The sequence below is a fragment of the Protomyctophum parallelum genome, assembly GCF_964188405.1.
Source record: "Protomyctophum parallelum genome assembly, chromosome: 10".
Classification (NCBI taxonomy): domain Eukaryota; kingdom Metazoa; phylum Chordata; class Actinopteri; order Myctophiformes; family Myctophidae; genus Protomyctophum; species Protomyctophum parallelum.
Window position 1 is genome coordinate 26889143 of NC_139704.1, and position 15447 is coordinate 26904589.

At 43.4% G+C, this 15447-nt stretch overlaps 1 protein-coding gene across 1 annotated transcript in view; it reads left to right on the forward strand.

The window, feature by feature from the left end:
* Positions 1-6539: 6539 nt before the first annotated feature.
* marchf8 (membrane-associated ring finger (C3HC4) 8) overlaps positions 6540-15447 on the forward strand; it is a 115596-nt gene continuing 106688 nt past the window's right edge. The window contains exon 1 of the mRNA XM_083775590.1: positions 6540-6944. The gene's annotated coding sequence lies outside the window, so the exon portion shown is untranslated. The remainder of the gene's footprint in view (positions 6945-15447) is intronic.

Genomic DNA, 15447 nt, shown 5'->3' on the forward strand with positions numbered 1-15447 from the left:
GCACAGAGTGCCGCACTATGAGCTTGTAGATCTGCTATTTTTCAATAGCTAAAGTACTAAAAGAAAACAAGAGGGGTTCGTGTCCAGAATGGGTTAACTACGGTTTTGCGGCTACCGTGATCTTTTCCCATAGTAAAAATAAATAAAAATAAACCTTGTATGTGTGCATGTACATAATAATGTTGAACATTATGTCTTAATTGTACGTTTTAAAACTTACGTTTTACTTTTGTTTGTTTTGTCACTTATTTTTATTTTTATTTTTGATTAGGACTGCAGTTCACTTTTTCATGCGACAAGTCTTTGAGAGATGCACTTAAAAATTCTCATATTTATATAAATGTTTGTCCTTCCATTTATTTTTATTCTTTTTTTTGGGGGGGGGTGTTTATCTCTTATTTTGTGGTCTTTTGTTATGAAGTGTTTACGACGTCTTTTCGTCAAGATTTTTATAACGAGCACCTCTTCCTCGAGCCCGTGTTTGCTTCTTAAGGCCGGTTCACGCTTTGAGCAGCGAAGTCTCACAACACGTCATACTGCGCGTCTCACAACGTGTCTCACAAGACGTCACACTGCGCGTCTCACAAGACGTCACACTGCGCGTCTCACAACACGTCACACTGCGCGTCTCACAACACGTCTCACAACACGTCACACTGCACGTCTCACAACACGTCACACTGCGCGTCTCACAACACGTCACACTGCGCGTCTCACAACACGTCACACTGCGCGTCTCACAACACGTCACACTGCGCGTCTCACAACACGTCACACTGCGCGTCTCACAACACGTCACACTGCGCGTCTCACAACACGTCACACTGCGCGTCTCACTGCGCGTCTCACAACACGTCACACTGCACGTCTCACAAGACGTCTCACAAGACGTCACACTGCGCGTCTCACAACACGTCACACTGCGCGTCTCACAGCGCGTCTCACAAGACTTCACACTGCAAGTCTCACAACGCGTCTCACAACATGTCACACTGCGCGTCTCACAACACGTCACACTGCGCGTCTCACAACACGTCACACTGCGCGTCTCACAACTTTATGAGTCTTGAGCGTTCTGTTATTGTCTGCAACCCGCTGGCGCGACAGCGTTGCCACGAAGCGTAATTAAACGAGGGAAGTGGATGTAGCCCTGACTCGTGGTGCATCCTCGCTATCCATCACGGTGTGCAACCTTTTATGATGTTGTCGGCAACTTTTCATACTTCCAGACAATTGTCGCTCAAAGCATAAATTGGCCTTTACACGGGCGGACACACACACACACACACACACACACACACACACACACACACACACACACACACACACACACACACACACACACACACACACACACACACACACACACACACACACACACACACACACACACACACACACACACACACACACACACACACACACACACACACACACATATATATATATATATATATATATATACTGGCATCACTGTTATAATAATAATAGTCTTTATGTGGGAAAAAGTACAGTACACGGTTTATTTATGATTTATATATATAGATATACTCTGAACAGATTTATTTAACTTCAAGATCAGTTTTGAAATAACTACGTATGCAATGTGTGTAGGTGTGTTCTGTATGTATGTCGGCTGTGATGTTTGTCTTTGAAGTGATTTTTGCTAGGACCATGCGAGGGCTTATGGTTGCTGTCGTCTGGACACCTTGTACTGTCCCAAAAGCATTTAACTTTTCAGGAAATTAGGGGGAAAAACAAGAGCCTCTGTTCCAATCGACCCATTGTAGTTCAGAATTTATAATCTCCAGAGAGACTTGACCAGTTTGATTTGACTTAATTGCGTGAGCTGTTAGTCCAGAGGACCTGTCGTTTTTGTCATGCTGAACATTAAATTCATGACAAAACACAAAACGTTGAAATATGGAAGATACAAGGTTTGTGCCCGACAGCGATGTTTATGGTGTAAGGTTATGCTGTTATGTCTACAGTAAGGTGGTTGCCATAAATTCTCTTTTGTATTTTATTCTTTTTTAATGCACAGCTCTTGTTGCAAAAAAACCCTTTAAAGTGTCGTAATAATCTATTGAGGTTTGATCTAATAAATTAAGTTTGTCTTTCCATTCATGTCACTTTACTTTTGAACATTTTCAAACAACTATACATTTTTTTCATGTTTTTTTTTCTCTTTGAGGAAGCCCCCTCCATGAAACTTGATAGTCTTTCAAAGCCTGCTAAAATGTTAGCTGCTTGTGAGGTCTGTCAATGACGGTTGCGAGACCTTCCGCCGTATAGTCTAAAAACTCACCTCTTCAGACTCCACCTTAGCCCGTAGCACTTGCCCTAGCCTCAACGACCTTGCAGGCGTATACAAAGGCTAAAATATGTCATTTACAGTTCATATCATATTTTATGGAGACATGGCATTCTACCGTGTGTATATTTAGTTAGTTATACATAGTTTCATTGTACAGATATTTTACTGTTCTTAGTTTAATTATGATCCTTGGTGACAATTTCTTTGCATTTGATATTACCTTGTGTTTCCTGTAATGCTTCATTCACATGGAATCCCGCAAGCGGTAGACTGCAAACGGCAAAACCTGCTGGATGGCAGGGAACGGTAAAAATATTAAATATTTTAACATTGATGCCGTTTACCGTCGCCGGTTGTGGCTGCCGGGCCGTCCTCTAACGTTTACCGTCCTGCTCCAGTCCACTAAAATGAAGTCCGGTTTGTAGTCGCTGCATTAGTCGCTTTGGATTGATAGCGTCTGCTAAATGCCTAAATTGTAAATTGACGCAAGAGTCGCTGAGACTAAAGCTTGTAAGTATAACACAGGTTTTTGTGACAGTTTGCTGCAAGTGATATGAAATGTATGAATGGCAGATCTACAAGCTCATAACACAGTGTTGGGAGCTTGTACACTACAGTATATAGGTTTGAAATGGTTATTGTGGTTAAATTCAGAACATACATTACTGTATACCCTGGGTTTTTTTTGCTCTAAAAGGACAATCTGTGTTTTAGCCACTTGTTCCCATTCCACACACACACACACACACACACACACACACACACACAACTTGGGTCATGTCATTGTGTGTGGATTTTCATTTTAATACTTTTCTTCTCTGGATTTCATCCATGTAATGAGATGCTGCTGTAGTGAGCTACACTATGCTGATGAAACATTGCTGCTGCTTCTCAACCATTGAGGCCACTCGTTCTCACACTTTCAAGATACACACACACAGAATGACATACAGTGAGAACAGTGGAACTGACGTCCCTAGCAGATTATGGAAACTAGTATGCATCTCATATCATATTGCACATACAGTATTGGACAATCATGTCATGGTTATCAAATATGCATATATGCAGATAAATGTTCTGTCACACTGAGGCCATATTTCATTACAGCCAGTAAAGCAGCCGGATGGATGGGAACTGTGATGCTCCCCATAGTTCCATCCCAGGCTACCCCCAGAGTTGGTGTCCAAGTGTCCTTGAGACCTTATTATAAATTGCTCCCGATGTTGGTGCCTTGCATGGTTTCCTCCGCCATCGGTGTATGAATGTGTGTGTGTGTGAATGGGTGAATGTAATGTACACTATATCTATGTAAAGCACCTTGGATATAAAGGCGCTATATACAGTAAATGCACCATTTACCATTTTTGCACTTTTACTCAAGTGCAATCCACGAATTCTAGACTTTTACTCGTAACAGAGTATTTCTATATTGCAGTATTGATATTTGTACTTATTTTCCACCACTGGTGTAAGTATAATCATGTAATGTGTTGCTCTCCACTCCTGTGTGGAAGTGTTGCAGTAGATCATGTGTGTCACGCTCTGCTGAGTGGAACATTGGGACCTTGGACCATCAAGTAGGCTACCAGCAGTTTGACTCACTGACTCCTTCATCCAAGAATGATGGCAGGTAGCATGCACGCATGCACACAAGCACACGCACACACACCCACGCACATACACTGATCAAATTGTCCTGTCAGTAAAGGGAATTAAACGGTGGAATTAATGAATGGCCTTCACCATTGCAATAAAGGATATACCGCTACATGCTACATGCTGTCTGTATCCCGCTTTTAACCACTTTAAAGTTAACCCCTATTTAAAAGAAATCTCACAATGCTTTCTACAAGCATTGCAGAAATATAAAAAATCACACCCGTGTGAAGTGAGGGTTGCTAATATATTAAAAGCTAACTCATTGATTAGGTGATGTAATGGTGATTTACATGGACATGATGTACAAGTACACCCCCTGGACATTATGTACAAGTATACCCCCTGGACATTAAGTATACCCGCTGTGTACTTGTGTGGGGGGGCACCCACACCAGTTATAAGAACTTTCCGCACCTGCTTGATCCTGACCCATTTTTGGCCGGGGATCATCGAACCCCCGACCTCCCGGTCTCAGGGCGGACAATCTAACCACAAGACCACTGAGCTGGTCTATGCGAGCAAAAAGGGCAAGACATTGGCTGTGTCGAACCGGCCTGCAGTGCACTTTTCAAACACTCACACCCTGTCCGTCCGTCCGTCCAAACCGATCTCCGGGCCACAGTGAAGGCGGTCAGTCAGACACTGTCTGAGACGCATGCATGTCCATTTTGGCAGGCCCGCAAGCAGCCTGCACTCACTCCGATGTGGGTGATCTGAGTCTGAGACGCACGCATGTCCATTTGGCAGGCCACTCACTCCGAGGTGCCCACCCACTCTCTCCAGCACACTCACATATAGCAGCACAGAGGGCCCGTTGTACTCTTCCCCCCCCCCAAGGACGTGCAGGCAGGCCATGCATCTGTAATCAGGTCCAGAGTACAATGACAGCATTTCACAGAAACAGAGCCCGGGCTTTGAGACAACAGAGGATTAAAATTCCCACTCCTTATAAGTGAGCGGTCTACTACACACACACACACACACACACACACACACGTACACAAACTAACTGCCCCGGCAGTGAATTACTGCTGGGCTTCTCTGATGTGGCCTGAATATGCAGCTCAAGTCACGATGACTTCACTACACCATAATAATCACTTCCACTGAGACTTTTAATATTATATATGTGGCGATATGTGGGTTTTCTTGTGTTGTCTTGTTTGTTTTCTTTCAGTAATGAATGATAGCCTATATGCCAGCAATGATGGACAAAGTGCTCATGGCCGGTACTTGAGTGAGTCAAAGTACAGCTAGTCCCAGTCAAACAGTATACTCAGCTATAGTGATCTTTGCTTGCTTGGCAAAATGTATACTCGAGTTCATATACTGTACTAAACTCCTTATTTTATATTTCAGCGATTCAAATAATTTGGAAAAGGAAATCTTGACAGTGTGTGTGATTGTGTGTGTGTGTGTGGGGGGGGGGGAGAGGGGGGGGGGTGTCCTGATGACAGTGAACTGACAATTTAAGGACTTTTATGCCCTTTTGAGGGGCGCTAGCCTCTCCGATTCCCAGCTTTGTGTGTTTGTGTGTGCCTTGTACCCCATGGTTTTATTGGCTGAGCACGGAATGTGAGGACAGACAAGTGAGGACGCCAAATGTGATTGGTCAGAATGTCACGTGATGATGTATGATAAGAGTGCCCCCAGTGCCCCTCAAGAGTGTGATTTTTTTTTTTATTCCAAAAAGAAAGAAAAGAAAAGGAAAAGACCATGAGTAATCAACAAACTATACTATAAAAGCTGGTCAAACATTGGCCAAATTGTCAAATAATATAAGAAAGAGGAATAAAATGGGAAAATAGCTATATTATATGTACAAGCCTATTTTCACAATAATTATCTGTGGAGCGAGTCAAATGTAATGCCTCAAGCAGCAAGCCCTCAACTTTTTAGAAAAGGTTGAGAATCACTGACAGACCCACAGTTCTCAAAGTGGGGTGGTTGTCAAACATAGCCATATCTACAATCTCACAATGTGTTGCAATGCAATGCATTATAAACTTTTAATTTTTATTTAAAATATATATAGGCCAAAGGCCTATTATCTTGAAAAGATGCACGACACATGTTGAATAATTTAGAAATATTCAAGCCTTCTCTTCTAGGGGTCCCTGACACTAAATATTTTTATATTGGGGCCCATGGCCAAATATATATATTTTTAAATGGGGGGGGGGTCCTTAATTGACATGCAAATTGATGTACAGCGCCACTGATAGACACTTGAAACATATTGGCTATTCGACGCAACGTTGCGTTTAATGTCGCCCTCGCGTGGCGACATGTCCTTTATTTAATTCATTATTTCTCTTCCATTAAAAAAAAAACTCAATTTTAACACGGAAGTGTGTGTGTGTGTGTGTGTGACGCATAGAGCAGGCTACTGTACACACACGCACACGCACGCACGCACCCCCGCCCCCCTACACACAAACACACGCTGCACAGAAACACACAGCTGCCTGCTGATCACAGATGCGCGCGCGCACGCGCACACACACACGCACACACACACACACACACACGCAGAGACACAAACACAGTCATCATCGCCTCGTTTGTGGCAACGGCGAAGGGATTTATTTATTTTTGTTCTGCTTTCATGCACAGAAACATAAAGTCGGTATGGAAGAAAATGTCTACATGTTGGTCATATATATAGCATCGGTACATGAGATAATTTAGATAGAATGTCGACTCAGAGTCAGATATCTGCATCATTGTAGCCAGAGAGCAGAGCCGCGTCTGAACGGAACGAACGAAGGCGCTTACATTCTGGAGGAGACGCCGCGTGTGTTTGTGGATTTTTTGTTTTGTTGTGATTTTAGGCTATAGTAGGCCTATATATACTTTTTTTTACATTTTCTGTTGGATTTATTTAATTATTGGGTTATTTTATATCGGAGTGATTCTGCCCATCTTGGAGGACAGAAGCCAGCGGCACAGAGCTTCTGTAAAGGTTGGTATATTGAGAATAAATATGTATGCTAGTTACTATTATATACTACTAAAACAAAGCTTGACGTTTGCCTGCCGAAAATAGCAGACCTACAAGCTCACAACGCGTCGCGACGCGACGCGTTGTGAGCTTGTCTGTTATTTTCTCTTAACTAGATAAATAATAGGTTTATAGCCTACTGTAGGCTACTGCTTGATGTGTACATGATATTATTTATGCTATATGCAAACGGCAAACAGCAGTGGTCGCTGCAGCAGTGATATTGTGTGTTATGTGTCTTCATGTCTGCATGCTTTAATGCCCCATTGTTGATATTATTGATTTTTTTTTGTTGCACAGTCAGACAGAGTGGCGTTGTGAAGTGGTCTCAGTCGGTTTGGCTTGCTGCTTATTAAATTACGAATATATTACAGGCCTAACATGTTGTTGTTATGGTTATTATTATAGGCTAGCTATCGTCGGTTTGCAAACCCCTAAACAGAACGGTTTTGTCAACAAAACAAGCCTTGAAATGCATCTTAATAATGCAGCATGGAATAATTATGTGTAGCCTAGATACGTTTTTCGAATGAGTGAATGAATACGGAAGACTCCAGAGTTGGCTATGGTTGCAATTAATGGTTTCAATTTAGAGCAACGTTATATTTTATTATGACTTGTTTGTGTGATTTTTAGTTGGGGCTATTTTATTTTAAGAGAACATGATGGTTTTATTTGTTCTCACTTTAAACATTTTAAGGTGAGACAGACAGCTATATAATACAGTATATGGTCTCTCAGACATTCCTTCCATACACTGAAACCTAACAGGTTGTGTGATACAAGGAAGGATGGAAGGCTATGTGTCATCTCTCCTTTATTGACCGAATTATGGATGCTGATGCTGGGGGGGGGGGGTCGATATGGGTGGTCTTAGATGTGTGAGACACACACGGACCGTGTGTGTGTGTGTGTGTGTGTGTGTGTGTGTACACACACACACACACACACACACACACACACACACACACATGTGCGTGCCTATATATGGGTGTTTTGTGACCCACTTATTATGGAGCTTGTCACTGTTTCTTCCAGAATAGAATGTTTGAGCGGTTGGTTGCTTGGTTCACAACATGCAACATGCATATGAACTGTAATAACCCTGGATGGGCTGACACCCTCGTAACAGGCAGCTACACACACACACACACACGCACACACGCACCCCTTACATCAGTAGCCTTGTTTTAAACCCATAATATGGTGTTTGACTGTCTGGAGTCCCTCCAGGCTTTATACTGGTGGCCTTTCAGTTTTTTTTTAATTAAAATTAAAATTAAAATGTTTTCAGCAGAGATGTGAAATATGGGAATATAGATGTGACAATTGGGAAAATAAAATGATGTGAAAGGTTTCCCAACTACTGTATGTGGATACCGATATGTGGCAGATATATCAGTGCATCCCTAATTTTATATAGCAGACGTCCATCCATCCATCGATCTTCAACCGCTTATCCGTAGTCTGGTCACAGGGGGCAACAGCTCCACCAGAGTGCTCCAGACTCCAGAGCAACATTAGTGACTTCCTCCTGGGGGATCCTGAGATGTTCCAAGGCCGGGTTGCGGTGGTGGTGGACACAGGTAGTTTCCACCTGCTCCACCTGTCTTTAAGTGCTCTTAAGTGCTCTTAAAGGCTGCTCTACTGTGAAGTGCTGTCATTATCTGAGCCTACCCGACTGTCCCAGCTGTTATTCATTCATTATGTGTTGTAATTATCTATTTACATTCACCCACTTAGTTGTTTTCGTCGCTGTTGGCCAGAAACCTCGTGTCTCTGTGAGTGTCAGATAAAAGCAGTGAAAACCGGTCATCTCTATCTTTGCGGGTACAATATGCATGGGTTGGAAAATCGTGGGCCAAAAATGAAAGAATACAATAAATAAAGGAATAACATAATTGGCTTCTCGCACTCGCATGCAATTCACTATTATTCTGTTCTGTATATAGCACAAGTGTATGGGGGGGGGGGGGGGGGGGGGGTGGTGTGTGTGTGTGTGTGTGTGTGTGTGTTACATCACTGCACCCTTGGGTTACCCTCCGCTTTGCTGTGAAATCCTGGAGAGACTTGTTGAGATAAGCCTACTACACTCATTGTTCCTCGCTCTATCTGCTTTAGTGTACATGCATAAACACGCGGATAACACAATGCTAAATATTCTTCACTTTGAAATGCTCTGTAATTTAATAATTTCACATGAGATTACCGGTACACCATATAGCTGCCTGCTTGGCGTTGAGTTTCAAAATCACACTTAAGAATGCCACGTTTTCTGAAACACTTGTGGTTTTGAGCAATAACAAGGTTTGGTATTGATTCAGTTGGCAGCCAGTCAAAGCCTGAATCTTGTTCCTCAGCACTTGGCATTTAAGCATATCTTTTTGTGTTTTTTTTTTTTTTTTTTCCTTAGATTTTGGAGTCGAGTGAATTATCAAATAACTGTTGGTGTAGTTGGTGGTCTATCTCCTTTGCATTGTGCTAGACCCCTGGGAGATGGATTACCACACCTACCATCAGCTTTTACCTCAATCTCTCTAGGTCGTCCTCAGACGAGCCCTCCATCGTTGCTTCCAGTCATCCCGGTTCTCCATACATCTGGCCAGCTCGTTGGTGCTTTGTGCTCCTGCGTCGTTCTTGAGTACATCCACGTATGTTAGCGTGGGACGTCCTCGTGACCCGTGCCCGTGTGTTGGTTCCCACAGCACCAGTTTGCTGGCTGGCAGCTCCTGGTGTCTTTGGCGGTGTCCTGCTAGTCTCATTCTCCTGGCTGCTATTTTCTGGTCAGATCAACATATGGAATGAATTCTGTACTGGCCATATATGGAGCATGTCTTGAGTGTACAGGGTTTGATGAGGTCAGATCAACAAGAGCTGCTGGCTGGCTCCATTTAGGCATATCTATGTGATGATCCAGTCTTCTCCATGTATGATTAGATGAGGTCAGTGTCGTGATCTTCATATATGGAGATGGCCATGGTGGCGTGATGTCACGAGGCGTGACCATATATGGGAGTCGTTAAGGGTCTCCATGATGTGTGACAATGAGTGTCAAGTAGAATTCAGACACTCTGTAATTAATTGATAATCCTATATGAATGGCTGAACAAGATTAGCCTTGTAGCAGAGAAAAAGCAACTGACCAACTACAATTAATTTACTCTTTAACTTTGGGTGGCTCACGTAGATGGGTTTAAACTGAGGCAGTAACAAATGTGAACATTATTCAAAGATTGCTCTTCTCAATGGCTGAGCTGGGGTTAATATTTAATGACGATTAACGGATGTGGTGAGAGCAGTTTTCACAGTGTTTGGATCAGCACCCCTCTATGAATCTCCTGGGGGGGGTTTTCGGTCAGATTTTCGGTCTCTCACTATCTCTTGGTTCCCTCTTTTCATCACAGCCTAAGGCTGTCACAGTCATGACATTTTTGTTGGTGATTATTGTTGTACAAGTAATTAACTATTCAAGTGTAGGGAAGGAGCTCGATAACCGTTACCCTGCATTGAACATATCAATCAAAGCCTCTGAGGCTTTGTCAGCAACTATTGCACAGGGCAGATATGACAAAATAATAACAAGTGCATGAAAAATGGTTGACGATGATACTTTGCAACAGCCGATCTATTTTCGCTATTATTCAACGGATGAGTTAAGGAAGTGGGTTCAATCCTTTTTAGTATCGGCAATAGACGGGACCAATTTCGGTATATGAACATGAGGTTGAAAATTTCCAGACCCACCCAGGGTGCCGGCCCGGTTCCGGCGAGCCGCCCAGCGTCCGAAACGGTTGAGAAATGACAGAGTTACCTTGTGGGGGTCCCTCTATTGTACTGTACTGTCACTGTACTGTACTACTGGCACACCCAAAATCATCATATATACAGTTAATATGTGCGTGTGTGTTTGTGTGTGTGTGTTAGGTTGCGCACAGGTGGTGAAAAACAACCATGCTGTTTTCGTGCTCAGACCACCACTCAAAAACAGTGGTGTTTGGCTGTTTTCAGGGTTCGTATACACCGGTCTGACGGTATAGTCTGGGTGTTCAGCTCAACCTGGTGAGAGCCAGTCAGGCGGTGGCTCAGCGTTCAGGGCTCGTTCAGCAGTCTAATGGACGGTTGGTCAGCCGGGGTGGAATGTGTTCAGAAGTGTGGTGTCAAAGGCAGCAGGCCAGCTGATATACTGTGTGACTGACAGCTCCTGTTATATTATGTCCTCTATGGCGGACGACGGTGTGACAGCTGAGCCCGGGCTGTCAGTGGCAGGCTGTCAGAGCTCACTTCAAGGGGAAAGGCTTGCTCGACTCACTCAACGACAGTCTGGTATGGAAGACTTCAGGATTATACTGGGTGCGGATTCAGATAATACGTAGAAAGTAGAGTATACAATCTGCACTCTGTAATTGTCTTTAACCCATTCTGGGCGGGAACCCCTTTTGGTGTTTTAAGCATTGTTATACTTTAGCTGTTGAAAAAATAGCAGATCTACAAGCTCATAGAGTGGCACCGAGTGCCGCGCTACACGCTTGTAGGTCTGCTATTTCTGAAAAATCTTGAAAACGTGGGGCAAAATCTTTTAATATATATTCTTTCAGAGCGAACGTTTTTAACTCATATCTTTGCTTCTGGGCCTGGAACTACATGGGGGTTGGCGGCCAATTACATATATTTTTGGGGTCCTTGACATGAAAATGTTTGAGCACCACTGACATAGAAACCTATGACATAGTAATTTCACTGACGAAGGCCTGCGCGCCGACACGCATCTGTTTGGGCTGTGCATCTTTTCAGAGCATGCTTATTTTAGTGATCGATCTATCCATCATTTTTCAGAACATCCTCTCTCAGTACAGTAGCGTTTCACGAACTAGCCAATGAAGACTGTCCACACACACGGCATAGGTATCCTGTTCCCTTTTACAAGGTGGGTGTGTGTGTGTGTGTGTGTGTGTGTGTGTGTGCAGTGATGTATGGTAACTGTCCACCACGCTACCTGCTTCAAACCATACATCACAACTTCACTATGCAATCAATGTGCATGCGCCCGCACACACACACACCATACATCAGGTGCATAGAAATGCCGGCTCAGCTGAAATGGACGGTATGTTGTTGCCCGCTGTCTATGGTTGATGATGTCATTAGTGGTGTCACTGTTTGATGATGTCATTAGTCCTATCGGTGGTGTCACTGGTTGATGATGTCATTAGTGCTACCGGTTTTTGTCACAAAGTCCTTTTTTCTGTCTGGTGTCCAGGAGCTGGCTGGCTGGCTGGTTGGGTGGCTGGCTGGGTGGCTGGCTGGCTGGCTGGTTGGATGTCTGGGTGTCTGGGTGGGTGGCTGGCTGGCTGGTTGGATGTCTGGCTGGGTGGCTGGCTGGCTGACTGGTTGGGTGGCTGGCTGGGTGGCTGGCTGGCTGGTTGGATGTCTGGCTGGTTGGCTGGGTGGCTGGTTGTCTGGCTTGTTGGCTGGCTGGGTGGCTGGTTGTCTGGCTGGTTGGCTGGCTGGCTGGCTGGCTACTCGTTTATCATGTGGCGTTACGCTTAATTCATGCCGTTGTGCAGTGTATGTTGCTTGCTGAGAAGAGCTGAGCATTGCGGCAATTGACTCAATTGCTCACTCAAGTGATCAATTACACACCCCATGCAAAAGGGTCCAATCAGCTCTCAACGACGTCTGACATGCATATGGGGACTGGAGCCAAGCGAGGGTTCAGAAATACATTGATCACATTGTATTTCTATCAGAAATGCATTCATCAGATGGTAATTCTGTCAGAAAGACACGCGTGTTCGGTGCCCCTCAAAGTGAGGGAAGCCTTGCCCCTATATATGTATGTCAGAAGGCGTTGAGGGCTGATTTCACACCGCTGCTGAATTCATGGACTAATTCATAGAAAATAACAAAGTCATTCTTTTGGAGGTGAACTACTCCTTTAAGCTTTAGATTCAGGGTGGTTTGTCTCTGTCACGATTATGAAATTTTACATGCCGATTAATTGTCACTTTTCTTTTTTTTTTACTTTTTTACTTCATGCATACACATCCCATTTCTGTTTTCTGTTTGTCTTTTAGGCTTTGAAGTTGCACAGGGCAGATATGACAAATAACCTAAATAATACAAATAAATGATTCACTTATTAACTTAATGAAAAGTGGAAATAGCACATCATCTTTGAAAATGTATGGAGACGTTTTCAACATTATGGCGATTATCTCAAATAGTTACGATTATGAGACTGTGATAATTGTGACAGAGGCACAGATTCAGGTGTAGAGACACCTCAGGGTCACTGTCTATAGGATTGATCTTTCTTTATTCACTGGGTGTGTCCCATGTTGTCCTTCCTTATGCTGCTCTGTTCAGGAATATAATAGAGGACATGGCCCACATTGTTCCGTCTTGTTTTTTCTATGTGCACCATGTATAATGTTACATACAGTACAGTATGGGCTGTTATATCGTGAGACTGACCAGTTCTCACGATGACGTACGGCTCGCATAGATCTGCTTAATTTTATAAGCCCAAGACCCCTACATTAATATGCATTTGGCCACGGAACACCATCTGAAAATGTTTTGTACTGCCAGGCCGCGGCCCCCAGAAGAAATTATTTATGTTACAAAAAACGTTGAGAAATAGCAGATGCTCGTTGTGAGGGACTCTAGACGCAAGGAAAGTGAGGGAAGCAAGGTTTTAGAGACACGGGAGACGCCCGCAGTGAGATGGATAGAGGTGGTTGTGCAAGCCTTTCAACTAATGATGACAGCTAATCTTTATTATATTCTGCCCTATGAAAGCTTTAGGCTATTAAAAAAAGAAAAACAGGCGAGATAATTAGAAAGTATGGCAGTGGAAGGGCTTGTTCCCACGGGCGTCTGTCTGTTCACACACAGCCTGTTATTATGCTGAAAGACTTGATGAAAATAGAAGACCCCATTAATTAACTTATAGATTGTGCTGATGTAGGCTCTGTATGCAAAATTAAATTACAGTTTTCTTTCCCCCCCAACGTGTAGCTAATAACAACCCTCGTTTTGTAATTGATGTACAGAAAATACATATACATATATCAGAAGTTTTTATGGGTATTGCATAGCTTTATAAATGTTTTTTACAAACAAATTTGAAATATAAGTTTGACTGCCAGGTTTTTGAGCTGAAAAAGTGTGGGAACCGCTGGATGTGGTGTGGAACAGCTTAATTAAAAGGTCATGACTTTTAACAAATTCCACAAACCCTTCACATAAACTGTAAGCAATACCATCGAGACGTTATTTGACATTTATATTTTATATTTTAGACATTAGAATTTTGATGCATTAACAGTTTGACTGCGGGATTAATTAATATTGTGAGGAATCCAAGCTAATAGAAACTGCAGGCTTTCTATTCCTGAAAAGTTGCAATGCGAAAATGGAAGCCATCGTTTTCACGATAATACAAATCTAAATATTTCTTCTTTTTTTTTCATCTTGTTTCAAAAAAATCTGCCTAATGATGATGTCACTGGTGGAGGGGGGTCTCTGAACTGCCCACAGCCCTCCTATGAGACACAGACTGAGTAGGAAAGCCACCCGCCCCTCTAGACCAGAAACCACACAGGCTCTGTCAGGCTGGGCCACCTGCCCCTCTAGACCAGAAACCACACAGGCTGGGCCACCTGCCCCTCTAGACCAGAAACCACACAGGCTCTGTCAGGCTGGGCCACCTGCCCCTCTAGACCAGAAACCACACAGGCTGGGCCACCTGCCCCTCTAGACCAGAAACCACACAGGCTGGGCCAGGCTACACAACTCCTAACTGACCCCGATAAGCAGGTTGGTGCCTTGCATGGTTTCTCTGCCGTCGGTCTGAATGGTTGAAAGTGAAATACATTTGTAAAGCGCTTCGGACAGACAAAGGTGCCCTATATATTATAAATGCAGTCAATTTAGAAGTCAGGCATAAGGAACATGCTTTATTCTAACCGAAGACGGTTTAGAAAGAAAAACGATTACAGTTTTATCAGCCCAAGGAACATCTCGGTTCCAATTTTAGTTTGATAAATCGGCTAAATCTCTGGTTTAGACGTGCTAATGATTAACTCAACTTTCACGATGACCTTTAGTACAACTCGAGCTGTCTGGAAAGTCAGATGAGCGGTTATGATAGAGCAGAAATGGTAGTTAACATGTGTCCCTATGTGACATTATCAGGAATGTGCAAAGACATCTCTGTTGATTAGGCATTCAACCGCCAGCTATTTTAATGGGTCATGTCTACAGAAACGTTTTTTCTTTCTTTCTTTTTCTTTGAGCCGTACATGACGTTTTACATAAAGTCACAGTGATCAACATGTGGTATAGAAGAAGGCTGAGCTTCTGTTTGACTCGCAACTACAACACTGTGTGTGTGTGTGTGTGTGTGTGTGTGTGTGTGTGTGTGTGTGTGTGTGTGTGTGTGTGTGTGTGTGTGTGTGTG